Source organism: Doryrhamphus excisus, chromosome 5 (assembly GCF_030265055.1).
Source record: "Doryrhamphus excisus isolate RoL2022-K1 chromosome 5, RoL_Dexc_1.0, whole genome shotgun sequence".
NCBI classification, from domain to species: domain Eukaryota; kingdom Metazoa; phylum Chordata; class Actinopteri; order Syngnathiformes; family Syngnathidae; genus Doryrhamphus; species Doryrhamphus excisus.
In genome coordinates, this window is record NC_080470.1 from 18833842 (window position 1) to 18860829 (window position 26988).

At 39.5% G+C, this 26988-nt stretch overlaps 1 protein-coding gene across 1 annotated transcript in view; it reads right to left on the minus strand.

Annotated features, from left to right (window-relative positions):
- Positions 1-26988, minus strand: part of agbl4 (AGBL carboxypeptidase 4) — a 392166-nt gene that overhangs the window by 202332 nt on the left and 162846 nt on the right. The gene's annotated exons all lie outside the window — the stretch shown is intronic.

The window sequence follows — 26988 nt, forward strand, 5'->3', positions numbered from 1 at the left end:
AGTCATCAACATGCAATGTTATTACATTTTTACTACAAAATTTTTAAATTTTTAAATTTTTAAATTTTTAAATTTTTAAATTTTTAAATTTTTAAATTTTTAAATTTTTAAATTTTTAAATTTTTAAATTTTTAAATTTTTAAATTTTTAAATTTTTACTACAAAATGCTAGTCATATATCCTGTATATGACAAGAGTGCTCTGCTGTTTTGGGGAATCTACCATAAAATGCTAGTCATAGATCCTGTATATGACAGGAGTTGACTGTTGTTTTGGGGAATCTACTACAAAAACGGCAGTCAAAGATCCTGTATATGACAAGACTGCACTGCTGTTTTTGGGAATCCATTACAAAAATGCTAGTCATAGATGCTGTATATGACAAGACTACACTGATGTTTTTGGGAATCTACTACAAAAAACTCTAGTCATAGATCCTGTATATGACAAGACTGCACTGCTGTTTTTGGGAATCTACTACAAAAACGCTAGTCATAGACCCTGTATATGACAAGACTGCAATGCTGTTTTTGGGAATCCACTACAAAAACGGTAGTCATAGATCTTGTATATGAAAAGAGTGCACTGCTATTTTGGGGAATCTACTACAAAAACACTAGTCATAGATCTGTATATGACAAGACTGCAATGCTGTTTTTGGGAATCCACTACAAAAACGGTAGTCATAGATCCTGTATATGACAAGACTGCACTGCTGTTTTGCAGAATCCACTACAAAAACGCTTGTTAGACCCTGTATATGAAAAGAGTGCACTGCTGTTTTGGGAATCTACTACAAAAACACTAGTCATTGACCCTGTACATGATAGGAGTGTACTGCTGTTTTGGGGAATCTACTACAAACACACTAGTCATTGACCATCATTATGGTCACACTTTGCCCTTCTGAGGTCATTCCGCATGACATCATGGAGGTGTCACCGAATCGCATCGACACAGGAATTTGGGAATAATTCCCAATCCTTCTGTAAAACATGAACTCATATTTCTTCCTCTTTTCTGTGCATTATAACACGAGAAAACAAGTTAATATGAGCTAGCTAATAACAGACGCCATCGCTGTGATCATGCATTAACATGTACACCGATGATAACATTTTGATGATTTAAAACACTACCCAAACTTCTTTCCTAGGGGCATTGATACACATATTTATGCTAATTCCATCAACATCAGCAGCATAGATACAGCGACAACACTTCCAATGTTTGCTCTCATTGGGATGGCTGTGTCTTCCAGCACAAGACGTGTGTTCCAGTCCTCAGGTAAAAAATGCTAACAGCAAACAAACATCTTGTTGAGTCTTTGTAGCAAAATTGAGGGCTAGGTATCCACTCTTCTGTTTGTGGATGACGCTGAGACTAGCGATTAGCGACACATCATGTTAGTCCGCCAGATAAAAATAGTATTTCATGTTAGCTGCTACTGTAGTTTGGTTGATATACAAGTCAGGTATGAAAATAGAAAACTTTTTGTGTTTTATTTAGTTTTTTGCGAGGGTTTTAGCATCAAAATAGGTACTTCCCATGACGGCTATTGTTAGCTAGGTCATATTAACTCGTTTTCTTGCTCTAGAATGCACAGAAAAGGGAAAAAAATATTAAGTTTTACATAAGGATTGTGAATGACGGGCAGAATTCCCCAAAAAATTGCAGTTCTGTAGTTTAGCTAATATGCTAACATAACATTTTAACCGCAACATCGTGCTTGGTAAGCCATTTGCGAAAGAAAAAAAAACGATAAACAAGGGATGCCTGTTTAGTCTTTGTAGCGAAATTAAGGGCTAGGTATCCACTCTTCCGTCCGTGGATGATGCTGAGACTAGCGATTAGCGACACGTCATGTTATTAAATATAAAAATAGTATTTCATATTAGCTGCTACTGTAGTTTGGTTGATAAACAAGTCAGTTATTGTTAAGTTATTGTTGTGTATTTAGTTTTTTGTGAGTGCTTCAGCGTCAAAATAGGTACTTCCCATGACGGTTGTTGTTAGCTAGCTCATATTAACTTGTTTTCTTGCACTAGAATGCACAGAAAAGGGAAAGTTTTACATAAGGATTGTGAATGACAGGCACAATTCCCCAAAAAATTGCAGTTCTGTAGTTTAGCTAATATGCTAACATAACATTTTAACTGCAACATCGTGCTTGGTAAGCCATTTGCGAAAGAAAAACAAACGATAAACAAGGGATGCCTGTTTAGTGTTGTCGACCATGTTGAATTGATCAACCAGGACAGACGAACGTGGACAGTTTTATCGAGATTTGTAATGTTTATAGTTGTTTGTTAACTCTGAGATTAAAGAAAAAGACTAAAGAAAAAGCAAAAACACCTTTTTTTGCTGAGACCCAGTGTTGCGTCATACATTGGGAATCTGAAACCGAAGTTATCGGTCAAACCTAAAAGGTTCAACTGTATTTCTATTGTTGGAAATCATTTCTCCATCCTGGATAAATACCACTACCGATGCTTCGGCAGCGTTTCGGAGTCACTCTGCCCTCTCGGAGGACAATCAGGAGAACCAGGTCAGAATTTGCCATCAAGAAAGAAGTTGCTTGGTTCCTGATGTGACACTAAAAGGATGATTGTCAGCAGTTACATGTTCCTGTGGGATTTCAGAGAAATCGTATGCGTGAAAAGGGCAGTTTGAAAAGAAATAATATGATTAGGAGAAGTGAAGCCGCGGGGGGGGGGGGGGGGGGGGGGACGTCTGTGTTCGGGCTGTCCTCCCTGCTGGGTCGCAAGCTCCAAGCAATCATGCTGATGTCAGGAATCATGGCAGATGAAATATGGGCATTGATTATCAAAGTGGATGTGTGCCCTTGACTTAATTAGAGCATTATGTCCACACCGAGCCTTTTCTGGGCACAATTGGCGAGGATTTCATACAGAAATGTATGCATGGTGATTGATAGAAAATGGTTACTGACAAAGAAATTTTGTCTTTGCTGGCTTACCACAACGGTTGCTTTGTTTGGGCACTCCATTTTGCAGAATGATACCGTACGGGGCAAAGAGACTAGTTTGCTAGATGCAATATTGTACCGAAACCGAGGCTGTTTTCGCTAAAAAACGAGTCATACCAAAACGTTGGCCTACAAATATGGAGGTTTGACTGTATACCATAGAACAGTAATTCCCAAAGTGTAGGCCATGGTGGTACTGCAGGTGGGCCATGAGAGGTCATTAAAAATATGATTCATTTTTGCAAATATTAAATATTAATATTATATGATATATATTTTTAAAAATATATAATAAATATATATATTATTAATAATATTATTTAAAAATTCTTTTTATTGTAAAATATTTATTGCATGATTAAAAACAAATATTTATAGGCCTAAGTAATAACCTGTTGAGTGTTATTGACCTGTCACAATATTTTAGGAACCTGACAGTTTATGATTAGAACGTAGCTCTCAGGTCATCATGCCAGTCTTGGATGCAGTTATGAAAATATGAGAATTAATTAGATTAAAAGTTGGGCCTCCTTTATGAAAATGAAAAAAATAAATAAAAAAATAAATAAAAATAAAAATAAAAATAAAAATAAAAATAAAAATAAAAATAAAAATAAAAATAAAAATAAAAATAAAAATAAAAATAAAAATAAAAATAAAAATAAAAATAAAAATAAAAATAAAAATAAAAATAAAAATAAAAATAGGAAATGGAAATTAAAGTAGAAGTAAAAGTTGAAATAAAAATAAAAATAAAAATAAAAATAAAAATAAAAATAAAAATAAAAATAAAAATAAAAATAAAAATAAAAATAAAAATAAAAATAAAAATAAAAATAAAAATAAAAATAAAAATAAAATAAACTATAAACTAAACTAAAATAAAATAGGAAATGGAAATGAAAGTAGAAGTAAAAATGAAAATGAAAATAAAATAATATAAAACAAAAACAAAAACAAAAACAAAAACAAAAACAAAAACAAAAACAAAAACAAAAACAAAAACAAAAACAAAAACAAAAACAAAAATAAAAATAAAATAGGAAATGGAAATTAAAGTAGAAGTAAAAGTTGAAGTAAAAATAAAAATAAAAATAAAATACAGTAAACTAAACTAACTAAAATAAAATAGGAAATGGAAATGGAAATGAAAGTAGAAGTAAAAATAAAAATAAAAATAAAAATAAAAATAAAAATAAAAATAAAAATAAAAATAAAAATAAAAATAAAAATAAAAATAAAAATAAAAATAAAAATAAAAATAAAAATAAAAATAAAAATAAAAATAAAAATAAAAAAAAAAATAAAAATAAAAATATTTTTTCGATTTTCAAGTGGGCCCTGAGTTGGTAAAGTTTTGGAACCCCTGCCATATAAAATATCTGTAAGCATCCAACAAAGTGGTACAATAATCGGGGTACCCACAGGGTCTTCAAGAGTCTAAAATTCAATCATTTGAATTTAAGGCCTTAACACAGGGATATCTTGATACACTTCTGATACGATACCGATATTGCAGCCTTGAATAACGACTAACATAGATAACGATCTGATACAAAATGGAACAGAAGTACCAATGCAGCTTGGTCAGAATGTATGTGGCAACATCAGAGTTGTTACTTCTTGTAGTTTTTTGCCAGTAAGTATGTGAAATGGGTGTTAAAATATATTCATTATGGTCTTAAAAAGTCTTAAATTGGACTTCTTTAAACCTGCTGAGACCAGAAATAAAACAGTACCAGCTGCAATGATGCAGGCACACTTATTTATTCATCTTCTGGGGTTGGCGTGTTGCCCTAATTGGAGAGGTTCATCTATTTCATTTCACGGGTTGATTTGTGTTTTCTGTCAAAACAGGTCCAAGATTTGGTAACATGCATAAAAGCTGACATGTTTGATTTGATTTACTGCGTTTCCGACTCAGAGTTTGATTTAGCCAACTAATGTTCGATGCCGTCTTTTAAAGCTGTCACGCAAGACGCCGGTAAAATTCTCTGTAGAATCTCGGTAAAAATTCTCAGACGCTGTAAAATTCTGAATTTAATCCAACTTTGGAGTGAAAATATGCCCAAAAGTCGGACAAACGAATTGGAAGTCATTCCGCATGACATCACGGAGGCTTCACCGAATCGCATCCACACGAGCCCAAGAACTAAAAGCTGTCAAGTCATTGTTTGGTGCAGCTCTTAAGGAGTGGAGTTTACTTAAAGGGGAACTACACTTTTTGGGGAATTTTGGAATAATTCCCAATCAAATGAAAAAAATTAACAAATTAATTTTTATTTATGATTAAATTATTAAATAAATGTTTAATGTTAATTTTTATTTTTCGACACAAAATAAGATGGAAAAATAAATAAGCAAATCAAAAAACAAATGAAACAAGTGAAACAAATTAACACATTGATTTTTATTTATGATTAAATTATTAAATAAATGTTTAATGTAATTTTTTTTACACAAAATAAGATGGAAAAATAAATAAGCAAATCAAAAAACAAATGAAACAAATGAAACAAATGAAACAAATGAAACAAATGAAACAAATGAAACAAATGAACAAATTAATGTTTATTTATTATTAAATTATTAAATAAATGTTTAATGTTAATTTTTATTTTTCAACACAAAATAAGATGAAAAAATAAATAAGCAAATCAAAAAACAAATGAAACGAATGAACAAATTAATTTTTATTTATTATTAAATTATTAAACAAATGTTTAATGTTAATTTTTATTTTTCAACACAAAATAAGATGGAAAAATAAATAAGCAAATCAAAAAACAAATTAAACAAATTAAACAAATTAAACAAATTAAACTTTCATATCAAGACGGGGGCCTCAAACTAGTGTCGTGCGGGCCACATTTGGCCCGTGGGCCGCGTGTTTGAGACCCCTGCTCTAAAGGTTTTGACCGCTGTGATGGAATGCTACTTTGGGTAGTATATTTATGGGATTGATTAATGGCATGTTGTGCAAACATGTTTATTTATCAAAGTGTCACACCGTGACACACGTGCACACGCACATGCACGCACAGGCTGCATACGTTTAACCTCACACCGGTCCGGGGGCTCCTTCAAAAACAAAAGCTATTCATTAGAAATGCACAAGGCGAGAGGCTGAACTGATGAGATTCTGCAGAAATTGGTTCCTGATTTAATCAGATGGGCACCTTGTAGAAATAGAAAGCACTCATGCAAATTTAAAATGCCTTCCACCAGGTTAAAACCGCTGCTGCGTTTGCCCCCCCCCCCCCCCCCCCCCCCCCCCCACGGTTGTCTATTTGCTACCCACTTGCAAACTTTGATTTGAAAACACACACACACACCCACAGTGATTATCACCTGAGGTACGTGGGTCTGCTTGGGGCTGTTCCCACAGGGAAGCAGCCTGTACGGCTTCCCCACTCTCATTTTTCATTGTCTGCTTACGATGCCCCGTGTGTGCACGCTGACTTTCATTTAACCACTCGCAACACGGCTAACACGCGTGTACACACGCCTTCCGTCAAACCATCTCGGTTGCACGTGCATTCACAGCATCATGAGAAGAAATAAATGCCATTTTACACCCGCCGCTGCTTTCCTAGCCAGATAATCACATTCAGCGCTGACGTCTTCACTCGTCAAGGGAAGAGCACCTATTAGGCTGCGAGGGTTCCACGCCGTCTTTGCTCAAGGACATCACAAGCGGGGGTCCAAGCCTTGCTTAGCTTGAAGGTCATCTCGCATGTCAACCGTGAATTGCTCCATCATCCATGCATAGCAAGGCAGGGGAAGCGGCATCGGTCTGGCTGCAATGTGGAGCCAATACAAAGCCCCCCCCCACACTACAGATTCAAGTATTTTAATGATGGAATTGGTCTGGGACCAAACTGGTGGCGTGGCGCAGCAACAACACCGCAGACGACACTACTTCCTTCTCTCCCTCTGGAGATTGGTGCAACTATGGTAATGTTTGCTACAACTATTGACTGAGGCACATACATTTAGAGTAGTTACTGAGGAACTAATAAAGAACTAATGACAAAGGCACACATTTAGAGTAGTTACTGAGGAACAAATAAAGAACCAACAACTAAGGCACACATTTAGAGTAGTTACTGAGAAACTAATAAGTAACTAATGGCTAAGGCAAAAATTTAGAGTAGTTACTGAGGAACTAATGAATGACTAATTATTAAGGTGCATACATTTACAGTAGTTATTAATAAAGAATAATGACTGAGACACACATTTAGAGTGGTTACTGAGGAACAAATGAAGAACTAATGAGAAACTAATTACAAAGGAACATACATTTAGAGTAGTTACAAGGAAAGTGATGAAGAACTACTGACTAAGGCGCACATTTAGAGTGGTTACTGAGGAGCCAATGAATAACTAATGACAAAGTCACATATTTAGAGTAGTTACTGATGAACTAATGAATAACTGATGACAAATGCGCACATTTAGAGTGGTTACTGAGGAACTAAGGAAGAGATACTGACTAAGGCACATATTTAGAGTAGTTACTGAGGAACTAATGAAGAACTACTGACTAAGGCGTACATTTAGAGTAGTTACTGAGGAACAAATGAAGAATTAATGACTAAGACACACATTTAGAGTGATTACTGAGGAACTAATGAAGATATACTAACTAAGGCACATATTTAGAGTAGTTACTGAAGAACTAATGAAGAACTACTGACAAAGGTGCACATTTAGAGTGGTTAGTGAGGAACTAATGAAGAACTACTGACTAAGGCACACATTTATAGTGGTTACTGAGGACCTAATGAATAACTAATGACAAAGGCGCACATTTAGAGTGGTTGCTTAGGAACTAATGAAGCTATACTAACTAAGGCACATATTTAGAGTAGTTACTGAGGAACTAATGAAGGACTACTGACTAAGGCGTACATTTAGAGTAGCTACTGAGGAACAAATGAAGAATTAATGACTAAGGTGCACATTTAGAGTCATTACTGAGGAACTAATGAAGATATACTAACTAAGGCACATATTTAGAGTAGTTACTGATGAACAAATGAAGAACTACTGACTAAGGCGAACATTTAGAGTGGTTACTGAGGACCTAATGAATAAGTAATGACAAAGGTGCACATTTAGAGTGGTTACTGAAGAACTAATGAAGAACTACTGACTAAGGCACACATTTAGAGTGGTTACTGATGAACTAATAAAGAATTAATGACTAAGGCGCACATTTAGAGTGATTACTGATGAACTAATGGAGATATACTGACTAAGGCACATATTTAGAGAAGTTACTGAGGAACTAAGGAAGAGATACTGACAAAGGAACATATTTAGAGTAGTTACTGAGGAACTAATGAAGAATTAATGACTAAGGCGCACATTTAGAGTGATTACTGAGGAACTAATGAAGATATACTAACTAAGGCACATATTTAGAGTAGTTACTGAGGAACTAATGAAGAACTACTGACTAAGGCGAACATTTAGAGTGGTTACTGAGGACCTAATGAATAATTAATGACAAAGGCGCACATTTAGAGTGGTTACTGAAGAACTAATGAAGAACTACTGACTAAGGCACACATTTAGAGTGGTTACTGATGAACTAATAAAGAATTAATGACTAAGGCACACATTTAGAGTGATTACTGATAAACTAACGAAGATATACTGACTAAGGCACACATTTAGAGTAGTTACTGAGGAACTAATGGAGAACTACTGACTAAGGCAAACATTTAGAGTGGTTACCAAGGACCTAATGAATAACTAATGACAAAGGCGCACATTTAGAGTGGTTACTGAAGAACTAATGAAGAACTACTGACTAAGGCACACATTTAGAGTGGTTACTGATGAACTAATAAAGAATTAATGACTAAGGCACACATTTAGAGTGATTACTGATAAACTAATGAAGATATACTGACTAAGGCACATATTTAGAGTAGTTACTGATGAACTAATGAAGAGCTACTGACTAAGGCGCACATTTAGAGCGGTTACTGAAGAACTAATGAAGAAGTACTGACTAAGGCACACATTTAGAGTGGTTACTGAGGAACTCATAAAGACATACTGACAAAGGCACATATTTAGAGTAGTGACTGAGGAACTAATGAAGTACTGACTAAGGTGTACATTTAGAGTAGTTACTGAGGGCCTAATGAGGAGCTAATGAGGAACTAATGAGTAGTTGTTAGGGTTACCATCCCACACGGTTGATCAATTGGACGTAGCCGATGTATTGCAGGAGAACTGTCGTCCATTAGCAATGAAAAGCGAGGTGGCGTCGTACATGCGGCGTACTTGAATGTGACTTTGTTAAGCATGTTCCAAACATCCACACCATTACCATCTGAACCCCCCCCCCCATAAGTGCTCATATTCTTGTCAAGATTCTCACGGTCGTTGGACGGCGTGTACTAACGGTGTACTGTAAGAGCTACTAATCATTAGGGAAACGACTTCCACGTTTAAAAATAGCAGGCAAAAGGCCTCTCCAACGACGACGACGACCCCGAGCGCTGAGTGCCGTGGTGTCTACAGCAAGACAAACGACATCCATTCCCGCTCGCTGCTTTTAATCAGCTGGTGATAATTAACGCCACACTCCATTGGCCAAACAAACGTCTTTGTCAAGGTGCTCATTGCTCTACAAGCTTTTCGCCTTGTTCCCAAAGACGAGATAACAAGCATCTTTAATTGACTTCATTTTACGTTGAAGAGGTATTAGAGACTTTGTGCTTCTTTAAAGTTCATAAAAAAGCCATCATGTCAACCTGGAGGACAGCGGTAGCCTTGGCATCAACCCTGACGTGAAAAACCGTCGAAGATTGCGTATGGGGACAGATTAAGTTTAGATGAAGTCTTCCTCAGTAGGATTTCTTATCTGGGTCCGGACTTGATTACCTGCTTTAATTTTCCATCTTTTAAAATGACCCCTCAGTCTTTTAATTAAATGAATGCGTCACTTATCACCAGGGATGGGAGGACAGTTACACAACGGACGATGCGGCGTTATCGCCGTCTTGAGGGTGGCTTTGGCCGCACACGGAGGAAGGAAGAGTCGATGCTATCTGGTTATTGTATGCGGCGGGGCTGCAGAGATGTAGCAGATTGCAAACGGGCCCATTAGACATAGCAGACATGTCCGCTTAGTCACGTGTAATCCAACGAGCGCCATAATTCCGCGATGTGTTACTAAAATAAAATATACGGCCTCCGGCAGGATGGAAGTCAAGCAAAGCAGAAATAGTCGAGCAGCTATTCCCGAAGTCGGTGACGATGGCGGGACTATAATTTCTCGAAACACGGCATGCACAGTCCGACTACATCTGGCACTGCTAGCAAGGTCACCATCAGTTAGCCACCATCAGTTGGTGGCTAAAAGCGACACACGGGACAAAAACTCATTACTGAAGACACAAGGGGAAGAATCCGCCCGCTGCGTGGAAGTGTTTATGTTAAACATATGAGGGGGAAAACAACACAGGAGATGTTGGCGCCATTAAACATGCTGCTATATGCAGCTATAATTAAACACCCTAATTATGGCTGGGGTGTTTATGTACCTCATCTGCACGCAGGATGGGGGGATTAATTTGAAACAGGCGGTAATTGAACAGAGGTTATAGTATTTCTTATATTTCAAAACTTATGTACCGTATTTTCCGGACTATAAGTCGATCCGGAGTATAAGTCGCACAAGGTCAAAAATGCATAATTACGTCAAAAAGAAATCTATAAGTCGCACTGGAGTATAAGTCACATTTTTTGTGGAAAATTTATCGTATTTTCTGGACTATAAGTCGATCCGGAGTATAAGTTGCACAAAGCCAAAAATGCATAATTAGGTTGAAAAAAACATACATAAGTCGCACTGGAGTATTAGTCACATTTTTTTGCGGGAAATTTACCATATTTTCTGGACTATAAGTCGCTCCGAAGTATAAGTCGCACAAGGCCAAAAATGCATAATTCGTTTGAAAAAAACCATATATAAGTCGCACTGGAGTATAAGTCGCATTTTTTGTGGGGAATTTACCGTATTTTCTGGACTATAAGTCGTTCCGGAGTATAAGTTGCACAAGGCCAAAAATGCATAATTAGGTCGAAAAAAACATATATAAGTCGCACTGGAGTAGAAGTCGCATTTTTTGCGGGAAATTTACCGTATTTTCTGGACTATAAGTTGTTCCGGAGTATAAGTCACACAATGCCAAAAATGCATAATTTGTTCGAAAAAAACATACATAAGTCGCACTGGAGTAAAAATTTTATTTTTTGCAGGTAATTTATTTTCCAAACTACTTGACCAAAACAGACATTACGTCCTACTACTGTAGCTACTGTAGCTATTACTGTATTACCATATTTTTTGGACTATAAGTCGCTCCGGAGTATAAGTCGCACAAGGCCAAAAATGCATAATTAGGTCGAAAAAACATACATAAGTCGCACTGGAGTATTAGTTGCATTTTTGTGGGTAATTTACCATATTTTCTGGACTATAAGTCATTCCGGAGTTTATGTCGCAGAAGCCCAAAAATGCATAATTAGGTAAAAAAGAAATACATAAGTCGCACTGGAGTATAAGTGTCATTTTTTGCGGGTAATTAATTTTCCAAACTACTTGACCAAAACAGACATTACGTCCTCTTGGAAGGCAAGTTCTAACAATAAAATAATAGAGAACAGGCTGAATAGGTGTAAGATATGCTAACACAATGGTTATTCAGCTACACAAAAAATAAACATGAACAGAAAAGGTGTCCAGTGTTTATGTAACATAAACACTTTTTTCATTTATAAGTCGCTCTGGAGTATAAGTCACAGGAACAGCTAACCTATGAAAAAAAGTGCCACTTATAGTCCGGAAAATATGGTAAACGTAAGTTAAATTGCTTGTATATTTCTTAGCTACCCTTTTGAATGTTAAGTTTCTGTGTGATGACTTCAGTGGGTTGACAAGCTTGTTGTGAGTTCGCTGCTTGCTCGTGATTGGCTCCTGCCAAAGAAAGAGCTACCGTTTCATCACTGACTCACAAGCGGTTCGAGTATTTGAATATGTAACATAAACATTTTTTTCATTTACTGCATGAAGAAAAAAAACAAAAATGCAAGGAAAATGAGACCTGAACCACTGTGTACACACAAAGTGTAGTATGTCCAAGCACTACTACACTTACTACTAACTTTATTTGGACTACTGTGTAATTTCTTTGCAGTAACTATAAACCATATTCTTATACCGCCTTATCATATTCCTATGTACAGTATTTAACATTGGCAAAATTGCATTTGGAATGCAGGAGGTGAACAAATGTATTGTAATTCATGTGAAATAGAGGGGATGGGATTAAATAAGTTTATGTCACCTATTGGAGTTACTTAACAAAAACTACATCAGGGGGTTGCCCACAGCCACGGTTGTTAATGCCAATGTTGTGTAGTCCTTTTCTCATTAGATTTTTCTTCCATCTCGAAATGATCAAAGGGATCAATGTGACCAATGACAGCAGCCATAGCGTGTAGGAAGGAGGGACTTAGTCTACACACAAGCAGAAGGAAGCATGCGGATCATCGACATGCTGCATTGCTAACAAGCAATAAAGGAACGTTGTGATAATGTCAATCAGCAATAAGCTGCAAATGGTCATAGTCCCTGAAATTGGGTGCCCACCGAGGGCGACCGGTGAGTAAACAAAGATATCTGAATGATCGAAATTGAAACAAGACAGCTGGGGCGTCTGAAAACAAGCAGTTCAACAAAGTGACAGACAGTATTTTTCTCCTGCTTAATAATTCAGAAAGGATGGAGGGCTGCTCTTTGCCTGGAAGCCAGTAAGCTTACTGTTTGTGCTTGTCGGCGGCAATTTCCAAACATTTTTTTTTTCCAGGAAAAGGGGGCACCTTGCCCAGCCGAGGAATCCCAAAAGCAGCAAAATAAAATCAAATAAAAAGAGAAAAAGCGCCTTTACTGCCAAACACATTAGCGCTGGTTCTGTATTTAAGCCTTTTGTAAGGCAGATCTGTGGCCCTTCACTCAAACCGGCACAGCTCATTGGCCAAGTCTTTGCCTCTGGAGGAGACTCCTCCGCCTGGTCTTTGACAGCCCCCCTTGAACTCTGGAGAACCCTGGTGATAAAGTGGATTGATGAGTGGGCAATCTCTGTCTGCCAGCTGCTGCTCTGGCCACGGAATCTGGGTGGTTGCCAGAGCGAGTGAAGACTTGATACAAACAAAAATATACGCGACTGGGAACGGTCAAAAACAACTGAAACGGGGCTTGAAAAGACAATTTTCATCAATTTGAATGAGGCTAGGGGCGGCACGGTGGTCTAGGGGTTAGCGCGCAGACCTCACAGCTAGGAGACCAGGGTTCAATTCCACCCTCGGGCATCTCTGTGTGGAGTTTGCATGTTCTCCCCGTGCATGTGTGGGTTTTCTCCTGGTACTCCGGTTTCCTCCTACATTCCAAAAACATGCTAGGTTAATTGGCGACTCCAAATTGTCCATAGGTATGAATGTGAGTGTGAATAGTTGTTTGTCTATATGTGCCCTGTGATTGGCTGGCGACCAGTCTAGGGTGTACCCCGCCTTACGCCCGAAGACAGCTGGGATAGGCTCCAGCACCCCCCGCGACCATTTCATAGAAAATGAATGAATGAATGAATGAATGAGGCTATGGTTGTTTCTGAAACGGGCCACAACTAAAGGCCACCTGGAAATGTCTGATTTTACTGTGGTGTAATGCTAGCAAGAAGAACTGGAATTGTGTACAGGTCCTTGCAACATGTGCAGGATCTGGTACCGGTATCTGTGGATTTAGCACACCATCACTAAAACACACCTGTGCTCCTTGGCCATAACACAAGGCCATCCCCACTCGGCAGCATACTCGTGCTTTGAATCGGCGTGTACAGTACTTGGGGGAAATGGTTTTTGAACCCCCGACATCCTGCAGTTAAACTGGACATTTTGGAGAGACCTTTTATTGTAGCCAACTTTAGCCAATAAGTGTATTTTTTCAAGAAAACCCGTGCATGCACGGGGAGAACATGCAAAGTCCACACAGAGATGGTCTCCTAGCTGCACATTTTGGAGAGGCCTTTTATTGTAGCCAACTTAAGGCACACCAGTACAATAAGTGTATTTTTTCAAAACATATCAAATTACTTGATTTCTTGGTCCTCTTGGTGTAATCCTGCTGAAGTTAATGTCTCGGTGGATGTAACTCTGTCATCACATAACTAAAACGCACCTGTGCTCCTTGGCCATAACACAAGGCCACCCCCACTCAGCAGCATACTCATGCTTTTCATCAGCGTGAACAACACTTGGAAGGAAATGGTTTTTGAACCCCCAACATCCTGCAGTTAAACTGCACATTTTGTATAGGCCTTTTATTGTAGCCAACTTAAGCCAATACGTGTATTTTTCCAAAACATATCAAATGATTTCTTGATTTCTTGGTCCTCCTGTTGTAATCCTTCTGCAGTTAACGTCTCGGTGGATGTAACTCTGTCATCACATCACTAAAACGCACCTGTGCTCCTTGGCCATAACACAAGGTCACCCCCACTCAGCAGCATACTCATGCTTTGCATCGGTGTGTACAGTACTTGAAGGAAATGGTTTTTGAACCCCCAACATCCTGCAGTTAAACTGCACATTTTGGAGAGGCCTTTTATTGTAGCCAACCTCAGCCAATAAGTGTATTTTTTCAAAACATATGAAATGATTTCTTGGTCCTCCTGGTGTAATCCTGCTGAAGTTAACGTCTCGGTGGATGTAACTGTCATCACGTCACTAAAACGCACCTGTGCTCCTTGGCCATAACACAAGGCCACCCCCACTCGGCAGCATACTCATGCTTTGCATCGGTATGTACAGAACTCGGAGAAATGATTTTTGAACCCCCAACATCCTGCAGTTAAACTGCACATTTTGTATAGGCCTTTTATTGTAGCCAACCTCAGCCAATAAGTGTATTTTTTCAAAACATATGAAATGATTTCTTGATTTCTTGGTCCTCCTGGTGTAATCCTGCTGAAGTTAACGTCTCGGTGGATGTAACTCTGTCATCACATCACTAAAACACACCTGTGCTCCTTGGCCATAACACAAGGCCACCCCCCCCACCCCCACTCGGCAGCAAACTCATGCTTTGCATCGGTGTGTACAACATTTGGGGGGAATGGTTTTTGAACCCCCAACATCCTGCAGTTAAACTGCACATTTCGGAGAGGCCTTTTGTTGTTGCCAACTTCAGGCACACCAGTGCAATAAGTGTATTTTTTCAAAACATATCAAATGATTTCTTGATTTCTTGGTCCTCCTGGTGTAAACCTGCTGAAGTTAACGTCTCGGTGGATGTAACTCTGTCATCACATTACGTATCCAATTACCAGCACAAATCAAGAATTGATTGATTGATAACCACGAGGCGACGTTACACAACCGACGCGACTCCTGCTCTCTGCTCCACATGAACATTCGCATGTCATCAACTTGTTGATCTTAACTCCTCGCAGGTTTTTCCTTGTTGACATTCATGGCTCTCAAACAGAGCGAGGGGCTTTTGTGGCTGATTGCGCCGATATGACAGCTGATAAATGAGGAAGTGGAACACACATGAGTAGATTGGACGGCATTGTTCGCTAAATGACAAGATCTGTCTTCCTCGCCGCCTTCTTAATTATCCTCCCCGTTTATAATTACACGTGTGAAGGTCCCGAGGACAATCGCTGTTTTGTTGTGCTGTCTGCTCGCTCAAGTCAGATGAGATAGGCAGAGAGAGATACCGCAGAGGCCGACGCTGCTTGTTAATGAAGGTTACTGCCTGTTGTTGGAGATGGAGGCGTTTCCTAATGTGCTCCAGTCAAGCCATGTGTCGGCTGTTTTTTCACTTCATTAACACAGCTAACGTGCGTGTGCAAAATCGTTAGCGAGCCAGGTTTTTGTGTGAATGTATTGAAAATGAACATCACAACACGGCAGAGTGGGCCTTCCCAATATGGCGCTTTATGTGTGATGAGGAAATCCAATGGCATTGGTTGTACCCGTTGATTTAAAAATGCCACCCAATTGATACGCTTAGATGAAACCCCCCAAATTCTCAAATATAATATACATATCCTTACAATTTAATAAAAACATCATCAGTAGTGTACCTTTAAATCAGTGGGTGTCCCCCCCCCCCGCCCATTGGGTCGTCGCTAACAATGACTTTGCCTCATCACATGATGTCATGAATATAAGATGATGCTCTTTCAAGACCAAAAATATCGATCAAAAATAGATAACTGGTGTGGATGTGTGAGTGACAGGAAGAAAAGCTCTGATGACAATCCCAAGAATAACATGGGATGGGATGGGATCAACACTAACGCGATGCAATGAGGGCTGCACGGCGGTTGAGTGGTTAGCGTGCAGTTGGGAGACCCGGGTTCAATCCCACCCTCCTCCTCCATTCCAAAAACATGCTAGGTTAATTGGCTAACTCCAAATTGTCCATAGGTATGAATGTGAGTGTGAATGGTTGTTTGTCTATATGTGCCCTGTGATTGGGGTGTAGAAAACAGCTGGGATAGGCTCCAGCACCCCCGCTACCCTCATGAGGATAAGCGGTAGAAAATGAATGAATGAATGAACGATGCAATGACTTTGCCTCATCACATGATGTCATTAATATAAGATAATGATCTTTCAAGACCAAAAATATCAATCAAATAGATAACTGGTGTGGATGAGTGAGTGACAGGAAGAAAAGCTCTGATGACAATCCCAAGAATAACATGGGATGGGATGGGACGGATGGGAACACGGTCACCATTCTTAGTCAAAATAAACACTAACACGATGCACGGTGGTCGGCAAGTGGAAGAAAGTCTAGCGTGCAGACCTCACAGCTAGGAGACCCGAGTTCAATCCCACCATCCGGGTACTCCGGTTTCCTCCCCGATTCCAAAAACATGCTAGGTTAATTGACCACTCCAAATTGTCCATAGGTATGAATGTGAGTGTGAATGGTTGTTTGTCTATATGTGCCCTGTGATTGGCCGGCCACCAGTCCAGGGTGTACCCCGCCTCTCGCCCGAAGACAGCTGGGATAGGCTCCAGCACCCCCTTGTGAGGATAAGTGGTAGAAAATTAATGAATGATGCAATGACTTTGCCTCATCACATGATGTCATGGGTATAAGATGATGATCATACGATGATGCTCTTTCAAGACCAAAAATATCGATCAAATAGATAACTGAGTGAAAGGAAGAAAAGCTCTGATGACAATCCCAAGAATAACATGGGATGGCCAATTGGGAACACGGTCACCATTCTTAGTCAAAATAAACACTTTGCCTCATCACATGATGTCATGAATATAAGATGATGATCATAAGATAAATAACTGGTGTGGATGTGTGAGTGACAGGAAGAAAAGCTCTGATGACAATCCTAAGAATATAAGACGATCATACGATGATGCCCTTTCAAGACCAAAAATATTGATAATGGTGTGTATGTGTGAGTGACAGGAAGAAAAGCTCTGACTCGCTTTGGTGACTTTCCCACCATGGCATCAGGTTCCTGTGATGTCATCCGTGATCACGGCCTCTGAAGCCAATAGATGCATCACTTCAAACCAGACCAGCAAAAACGCTGATCGAGAATGATCGTCTACTGTTGGACGTGGTAACGACCAGAATGGTAATATTTCTCAAACTCCTTTTCCTGTATGACAGATTATCATAGTAATAACTTTTCCAAAGTCCATGTTCATATGCTGCATTTCCACTTGTCGCTGTGACTGCTTGTTCGACCCCAGAGAGACCATCATAGTAATAACTTTTCCAAAGTCCATGTCCATATGCTGCATTTCCACTTGTCGCTGTGACTGCTTGTTCGACCCCAGAGAGACTATCATAGTAATAACTTTTCCAAAGTCCATGTACATATGCTGCATTTCCACTTGTCGCTGTGACTGCTTGTTCGACCCCAGAGAGACTATCGTAGTAATAACTTTTCCAAAGTCCATGTACATATGCTGCATTTCCACTTGTCGCTGTGACTGCTTGTTCGACCCCAGAGAGACTATCGTAGTAGTAACTTTTCCAAAGTCCATGTACATATGCTGCATTTCCACTTGTCGCAGTGACTGCTTGTTCGACCCCAGAGAGACTATCATAGTAATAACTTTTCCAAAGTCCATGTACATATGCTGCATTTCCACTTGTTGATGTGACTGCTTGTTCGACCTCAGAGAGACTATCATAGTAATAACTTTTCCAAAGTCCATGTACATATGCTGCATTTCCACCTGTCACTGTGACTGCTTGTTCGACCCCAGAGAGACTATCATAGTAATAACTTTTCCAAAGTCCATGTACATATGCTGCATTTCCACTTGTCGCTGTGACTGCTTGTTCGACCCCAGAGAGACTATCATAGTAATAACTTTTCCAAAGTCCATGTACATATGCTGCATTTCCACTTGTCGCTGTGACTGCTTGTTCGACCCCAGAGTGTTTGAGTGCAACCGAATGTGACATCACACGGAACCCAGCAATATTTCAAATTGATAGTACTCGGTAGTACTCCGCACCAATAGCCATTGTCGCTCCGTCGGTACCGCGCAGTGGACCCGACAGCTCTATCTCTCAACATTCACACTCAATTTGTAGCAGTTCAGAAAAATCCACAACATCACCACCAGCGAAGACACTCTGGGGGCCGCCATCGGGGACAGCGCTGGTTGGGCGTTGCGAGTGACCCCGCGGGTCCTCGGGCAGATCTTGTAATTCCATCTTAATGAAGCCGATGAATAAATGATTTGAGGTACTCTGCATTGAGGAGTCTGATCCGACATCAGCAAACCTCCGCGGGGCGATGGGCAACCACAGGGGAGACCCCATTCACACTCTTAACTTTCCCAGTTTTGCACCCCGGCTCACCTTCCTCCCCCTCGCCTCCCTCGGTGGCAGATACCGAAGTCGGTGTCACCGACTCATCCCATCATAAACAAGCTTTTTTTAAAATGCTGATTCTGACATACATGATCCTGATTGTTATTTTACCTTTTTCCTCTCCCTTCCAAGCGACCTGAGTCGAGCGGGGGTAAAGTGTAACTGAGAGATCCGGCAATCTCACTCTGTGGACCAGCAAACAAAGATGACAGTAATAAAAAGAAGGGCCAATTGCTTTTTCATTTCATTTCCACTGGGAAATCAGGTGGAGGGAGGAATAAAGGAGCTATAATAATAAAGTTTAAGAAAAAAAGGGCCTATGGCTTTCCATTCCCTCAGCAAAGCACAAGCAACATCCGCTTTGGACAGTGCATCGCTCAGGGTCGTCCACGTTATTGCCGGCTATGAAGCCAGCGGTTGGGAACTTTACGAGTGAAAACATAAAGTCCCGAGCTCAGGGTGGACCAAGTACCATTAAATCCAGCATGGATGAAACTGACAATATGTGGCGAGGACATCAAACATTTTCCTTCACAAAAACCATTTCGGAAGATGAAATGCGAACACATTTAGTGTCTTCATGCCGAGAGAGCAAGGTGAAGAAGTGGTGAGCAAAAAAAACGTATCAAAATCCTTATTTTCTATCCGCTACAATCTGCGGCGATTCACAGATTGGTGAGAATCGATTTTCAGTTAATAGCGCAAAGTTGCCGGAGCTCAACTCTGAGTCTGCACTGTGCTACTTCAGGACGCAAACGTTGAAAACATGGTGGAATCTAATCAAAACCCAATTTCCCATTGGAGGCACCGTCGATGCAAAACCATCAACCAGTAATGGCCCGAGTTCAGTCTGGATTGGTACTGGTTTTTCAGTGTCTCCATTGAAAAAGATGGAAAATATATATACAGTACGTAGTATTACATGCTTTTCCCCACGACTAGCATAACCCAACCCTTAAACCTGGTGCTTCACAAGAGGGGTGTGGCAGGGCGGGGCAGGGTCTTGGGGCGTTAGCAAGTAATATAAAAATAATGTTCGAAGCACTAACCAACATAAGTATTTTTAAGAAACATTCTACTTGTGAATGTAGTATTCTACATTGGCCACTAGGTGTCGCCTAAACATGACAACATACTACTACTACTACTACAAATGGTAATGGTAATTGTTTAATTTCATTTGAACATGCATCAGATTACAATTGAGTGCATCCCATAATCAGTTCCCAGTACCACATGTCCAAAAGGAGTAGGAAGAAGCAAAGCTTATTAAATCCTACCCCTCCATCTGGTACTTTTACAATCAGTAACTGTTACATTTGTTCACTTCCTGCTTTCCTAATATAATATGTTGTTTTTTTTTATTTTTTTGCTTTATTTTATTACTTATTTATAAGCTTATTTATAACTTATTTTTTATTTATTTTTGTCACGTACCGAAGTACGAGGTGATATGACCATCCAATGACATAATGGGTACCATAGTTGTATTCAGTATGTGGAATCAAACTATGGAATGGATTGAGTAAGGAAATCAAACAATGCACAAAAATTAAAAAAAAATAAAATAAAATAACGTTTTAAAAAAACCTGTAAAAAAACTTAATTTTCAAATTTTAATTATTTCAAATTTTCAATTTTTTTATTTTATTTTTATTTTATTTTTACTTTTTAATTTTTTGTCACGTATTGAACTACATGACAAAAAATACAAATTTAAATCAAAATATATATATTTTTTAATTATATTAGGAAAGCAGGAAGTGAACAAATGTAACAGTTACTGATGGAGGGGTAGGATTTAATAAGCTTTGCTTCTTCCTACTCCTTTTGGACATGTGGAACTGGGAACTGATTATGGGATGCACTCAATTGTAATCTGATGCATGTTCAAATGAAATAAAAACCAGTATTCCTTGCATGCGTACTGTAAAGGTATCACTAATTCACTAATTCTTCGACTATGAGAAGGAATAATGAGGCCAAACACGATGAAGATGAGTTTTAATGGTACGCTAGGCACATCTGAAAGTGCGGACCCGGATGCAGACTCGATATTCTACCCAACATGGCTGTTTTTCATTGCATTATTCTATGCATCACCATCATTATGACGCTCATTAGCATGGCACATAGCAGCTATCTATGCACGAACATCACACCTAATGGGCCACAATAAAGACACCACTTTCTTTGTTTTATGGCTCACTTTTCTAATGGCCTACTTGGCTTTCTTGCCTGCTCTCTCCAAGGAGCCATCCGGATCTCTTTAAGAGCTGCCATATTCTCAACGCACGCCGTGGTTCGCCTCCATTCATCGTACGCCCTCCTCCCCGGCAGCCAGGGTCCGCCCGCGGTAGCCCACGGCTCTTCCTGCGCCTTTAGTTTCATTAGCAGGCCCCAGATGCTTGGCTGCTTACAGAATTATGAAGGGCCGAAGCCAAGCGCCTCCAGATGGGACCCATCTAAATTCAGATGAGCCGTTTCCTCATATTCCGAGCAATCCCACCTCCGTGTCCTACAGTGGCGTCAACAAACATGCTGACAAACACAAACACAAGCGAGAACAAACAGATGCCCGCTTTCGCTGTGGAAGCCATGTGCACGTGTCATGCACACAATCAAGGCCTCCCAGGCACACACACACACAACACACACACACACATACACACACAGCTGGGAGGTAAAGTGGTTTAGTTAGTGCACTGCTGTCTGAGCTGTCGACTTAAGCTTTTATAGCTTTTATCTTGTTGTTTTGTGGACACAGAGACAGGAGATTTACAAAATGGCCATTTTGGAACTCAAACTGCAGGCGTAGAGATGTTTGAAATCATGGGCGCCATATGAAAAAGAAAAATCAACGCATATCAGAGAACATATTATATTTCATGTCTTTGGGTCAAAGACATTAATAATTGGACCCGCAGATACCAGATACCAGTCCCACAGTGTCCTAATTGTTAGAATAAAATGTAGATAGAATGAATATAGTGTTAGTTATCACCCTTATATCCATATGTTTCATAAGTTAGTTAAAATGAAAGTAATAAATAGCTAAAAGTTCTAATAAAACTAAAATCATGCTGTTTAGCACCAGCAAATACAAATAGACGGTGTAGACATTGAAAGAGTGAAGGAAAATACATTTCTGGGTATCATAATAGATGAAAATATGATTTGGAAACCTCATATTACAAATATACAACATAAGGTGGACGGAAATATTTCAATATTGAACAAACAAAATTTGTTCAATCAGAAATCACTCCACACTCTTTATTGCTCTCTTACTTATTGTGTGGAAATATGGGCTAATAATAACTATAAAAGCAATCTTCACTTGCTAAATGTACTGCAAAAAAAGGTCAGTAAGGATAATTCATAATGCCGCCTACAGAGAACATACTAACTCCTTATTTCTAAAATGACAAATACTTCAACTTGCTGATATAGTTAATCTTCAAACAGCTAAAATAATGCATAAGGCTAAAAATAACCAATTAGCTAAAAATGTCATCCAATACTTCTCTACAAGAGAGGAGAAATATGATCTCAGGGAAGAAGTACAATGAATGCAGTGATTATAATGTTAGTTATCACCCTTATATCCATTTGCTTAGACAATAGAAAGTGTTTGAATATGCTGAAAAATAAATGTTCCTGTGACCCTGATCAGAGACCCCCAGGTCCTGGACGTGCCTGGATGCGCCAACAGCAACCCTGCAGATGTTCATGTTAATCCTACAACAATGTGTCAAGATAAGAACTCATAAAACAATAAAAGTAATTACTCTCACATACGTATATATACACACACACAGACAAACAAATACAGCTCGTGCAACTGCCCCCGCCCCATTAGAGTTGCACGACCATGTAGTAGGGACCCCCGAAAAGACAATAAAAAGAGAGGAGTCTGAACTGCGAGTAACTTTGAATATTGTTTGTCACTTCTGTATTTCTGTATTTAAGTGTTTTTACAAGTGTCACAGGAGTTTGAACCTTACACTAATACGTCCTGTAAACACTCCACGGCGTGGCTTTGTAAAATCGCTGTGATACCCATAAGCCATAAATTGGACTCGCTGGGTCAGCTAACCGTTGTGCTGAGCGCAACCAATAAGCTTGTGCAGCCTATATAGCCTAGCAAACGCTTTACGGTTATTCTGCACAGCATGCAGCATCGCTTGGCCGTATGTGAATCCCACACTGAGCCCTGCATGTGTGTGTGTGTGTGCGCTTCGTTTTTTTTTATAGCCATACAACATTTTTTATCAAGCACACGGGATCGGGTTGCGGGAACAGAGAGGCGATCATGAGGTCTTTTGGTCTCCGTCGCTAAAAGCAGCCGCTGACTAACAGTACAGTAATCAGGGGACTGTTGGCTGCAGAGAAAACTGCAACGCCTCACCTACTTCATTATAAGATGACACAACCAATTTGTACCTCTGCCTGCTGCAATCTACCAAATCTCCCCTGACAAAAGCATTTAGATTAGAGAGCTTTCAGGGAGGACGGCGCCGACATGAGTACGCGGCCTGTAAAGGGGAAATGAAGTGCCTTTTTAATTCTCCTCCAGGCAAACATAAAACTGTCCAGGTCAGTCATTTGGGGGTTGAATGGAAGCGCTGGAAGTTGTCGCCGCCGCCGTCGCAGTCGTCGTTGTCGTCGCAGTCGCCCTCGCCAATTTTATTTCTCGGCTCACGTTGTTGTTCCGCACAGCACCAGTTAACACAAAACCACCCCGATGCTCATCCAGGAGATTATTAATCTATTTGTTATATTTTTGTCCCATTATTTCTTCCGCATAATCCTCTGTCACTTCCTCTGGCAGAGCGCTAATGAGTTTCTGTGAACAAGGGAGCTGTTGATTGGTAAGATTAGCACGTCTCCGTCTTGCTGGTTCCCCGTCTCCTGTTTTCGCTTAATGAAACCCTTCTGGTTTGTCCCGTACTGAAGAAAAAAGGCAGCGGTAGAAACGTGAAATAGAGAGTGTTTCATCTTAAAAAGTGGACTTTCGCTTTCGTCTTGACAGATAGTAGATGTTGTGAAACCCCGTTATGTTCTTAAGTACAGCTTAAGGGAGGGGGGGGGGCAGTTGCACGAGCTGTATTTGTTTGTCTATGTGTGTGTGTGTATATGTGAGAGTAATTACTTTTATTGTTTTATGAGTTCTTATCTTGACACATTCTTGCAAGATTAACATGGACATCTGCAGGGTTCCTGTTGACGCATCCAGGCACCTCCAGGACTTGGGGGTCTCTGATCAGGGTCACAGGAACATTTCTTCTTCAGCACATTCAAACACTTTTTCTATTGTCAAAGCAAATGGATATAAGAGTACAGCTTAAGTACAGGCGGATGTGCATTAACTCAGATTATACGGTTTCCGATGAAAACGGATGCGCTGCATGTGCTAAAATTATGAATCCAAATATTTGTACATTGCAATAAAAAAAGGCTATTGTCCTTATTAGCAGCCAGGCTTAATTACATCACAGTCGTCCCTCCGACTCTCTGCGGTTTGAATTTAATGGCCTTACTATCACGTTTTTTACAATCAATGAATGAATCAATAAAACCATACATATTTAAATAATGTTTAATATTTAATCATGTTAACATATTCATGACCTTTGGTAGGGTTCATGGTGAATCAGTTTGCGACTCTGGTCCTGATCCAGTATCCGATTTTCTGAAAAGTGTCCACTCCGCAAGAGCCAATCACGAGCCTTCCGTGAACTCACAGCTAGCTTGTCAACCCGTTGGAAATCATTAATCAATATAAGCATTCATTTGTGCCTGCATTGATGTCAGCCTCCCCCTGGTTTCCTCTGACTCCCTCTGGTGGACAGAGGCATCATTGCCGCACCATCCATCTATTTTCTGATTTGCTCAGACAAAATGCATTTGGGAAAATGTTATTCTTTTTTCATGTTAAACTCATATTGGTACTTGTATAGGTACTAGCTACCTTTTGAGTGTTAAGTTGCGGTGTGATGAGTTTAGGTGAAGTGACACTGTGAGAACAACTCTTTGCGGTTTGAATTTCATGGCCTTACTATCACGGTTTTTACAATCAATGAATGAATCAATAAAACCATACATATTTAAATAATGTTTAATATTTAATCATGTTAACATATTCATGCCCTTTGGCAGGGTTGACGGTGAATCAGTTGCGACTCTGGTCCTGATCCAATGTCCGATTTTCTGAAAAGTGTCCACTCCGCAAGAGCCAATCACAAGCTTTCAGTGAACTCACAGCTAGCTTGTCAACTTGTTGGAAATCATTAATAAATATAACAGTCTGACTAACAGTGTTATCTTACAAATAACGTTATATTTTATAACATATTTCATAATATTATAACATTTTTCTAAAATGCATGGCGTCCAAGGCAAGTGCCCATTTGTGCCTGCCGGGGCGCTGCAATGATGTCAGCCTCCCTCCCATATTCCTCCAATGAAGTGATTTGTTCAGACAAAGTCTTTTTTGTGTTAAACTCATATTGGTTCTTGTATAGGTACTAGCTAGAGTGTTAAGTTGCTGTGTGATGACTTTAGCGTGAGGTGATACCGTGATACCGTACCGACTGTTAGATTGAGTTGTGACCTCCTGTAGTTTCCAATGCGTTGACGAGCTTGTTGTGAGGTCACTTATAGTTCATGGGTGGCGCCTGTCAAATAAAGAGCTGCTGGTCCTCACAGACTTTTATGATGTGGACATGTGCAACATTATAGTTCAGTGTGGCTTATATAGCTGCAAATCTGTTTTTCTCTAATGTTAATGATTGGTTATACACTACTGCTTAAAAGTTTGGGATAACTTGGAAATGTTTTTGGCCAGTCTGAGATATGTTTTTTTCTTGGCAGTCCTGCTATGAAGTCCAGCATCCTGTAGTCGCCGCTTCACTGTTGATACTGACACTGGTGTTTGACGGCTACTATTTAGTGCAGCTGCCAGGTGACGACCTGTGAGGCGTCCTTGTCTTAAACTCTTTAACTACACACTCTCAGATATTTGTGCAGCATTTTTCTGTCCTTGTTAGACCCAGTTTGTGCTGCTCTCTGAAGGGAGTAGTCAACAGCATGGTAAGAGATTTTAGTTTTAGTTTAGATTTTTGGATGGCTTTTCCAGCATGATTTATTCATAGATTTTGCATCGTTTTTCTGTCCTTGTTAGACCCAGTTTGTGCTATTGCTAAGGATTTTTGCGTCTTTCATGATTACAGTCACCCCGGTTTAATTAATTGGTTACAGACCTGCTAGCGATAAATTAATTTCCATGATATAGGATTCCAAGTCAATAAATGGAATATTTTTGTAGTTGGAGCACGGAAAATCTGTTTATGACTTTGTAAATACGAGGGATTTACGTTGCCGATTTTTAAACCAATCATCCATGAGTGAAATTGACCGATTTTGATCATTGCATCGTTTTTCTGTCCTTGTTAGACCCAGTTTGTGCTGCTCTCTGAAGGGAGTAGTTAACAGCATGGTAAGAGATTTTAGTTTTAGTTATGATTTTTAGATGGCTTTTCTAATCATCTATTAGCCTTATAAAATGATGAACTTGGATTAGCAGCCATACCAGGAGATTGATGCAGAGGACTGACAGTTGTTGATAGTAGGCCCCTATGCAAAAGCTCCTGAGTGTTCGTAGAACTCGAAAAACAGAAATTGTCGAAAAAGTAGCAACCAAAACGTAACACCTGGGGCAAATAAAGACGCCACCAGGGAAATGGGAGATAATGACCAGTTTTAACATCAACACTAACTGGATGAGATTGCATTCAAAGACTACACAGGGAATTTATTCATTACTAAACAGAAAATAAACACATTATTTCGCACTAAGGAGACTTGTGTTGCTAATAATGTTGCGGCGGAGTCAAGATTTGTCCTTTTGTGGAATGTCTGTGGACAGTTGTGTCAATATGGCCGCCATAGTGCACATGCTTCCGGTCAAAGGCTACCAAAATACGCAAATGTTCCTGTGCAGCTAAATGGGTCACTTGACGTGTTTATG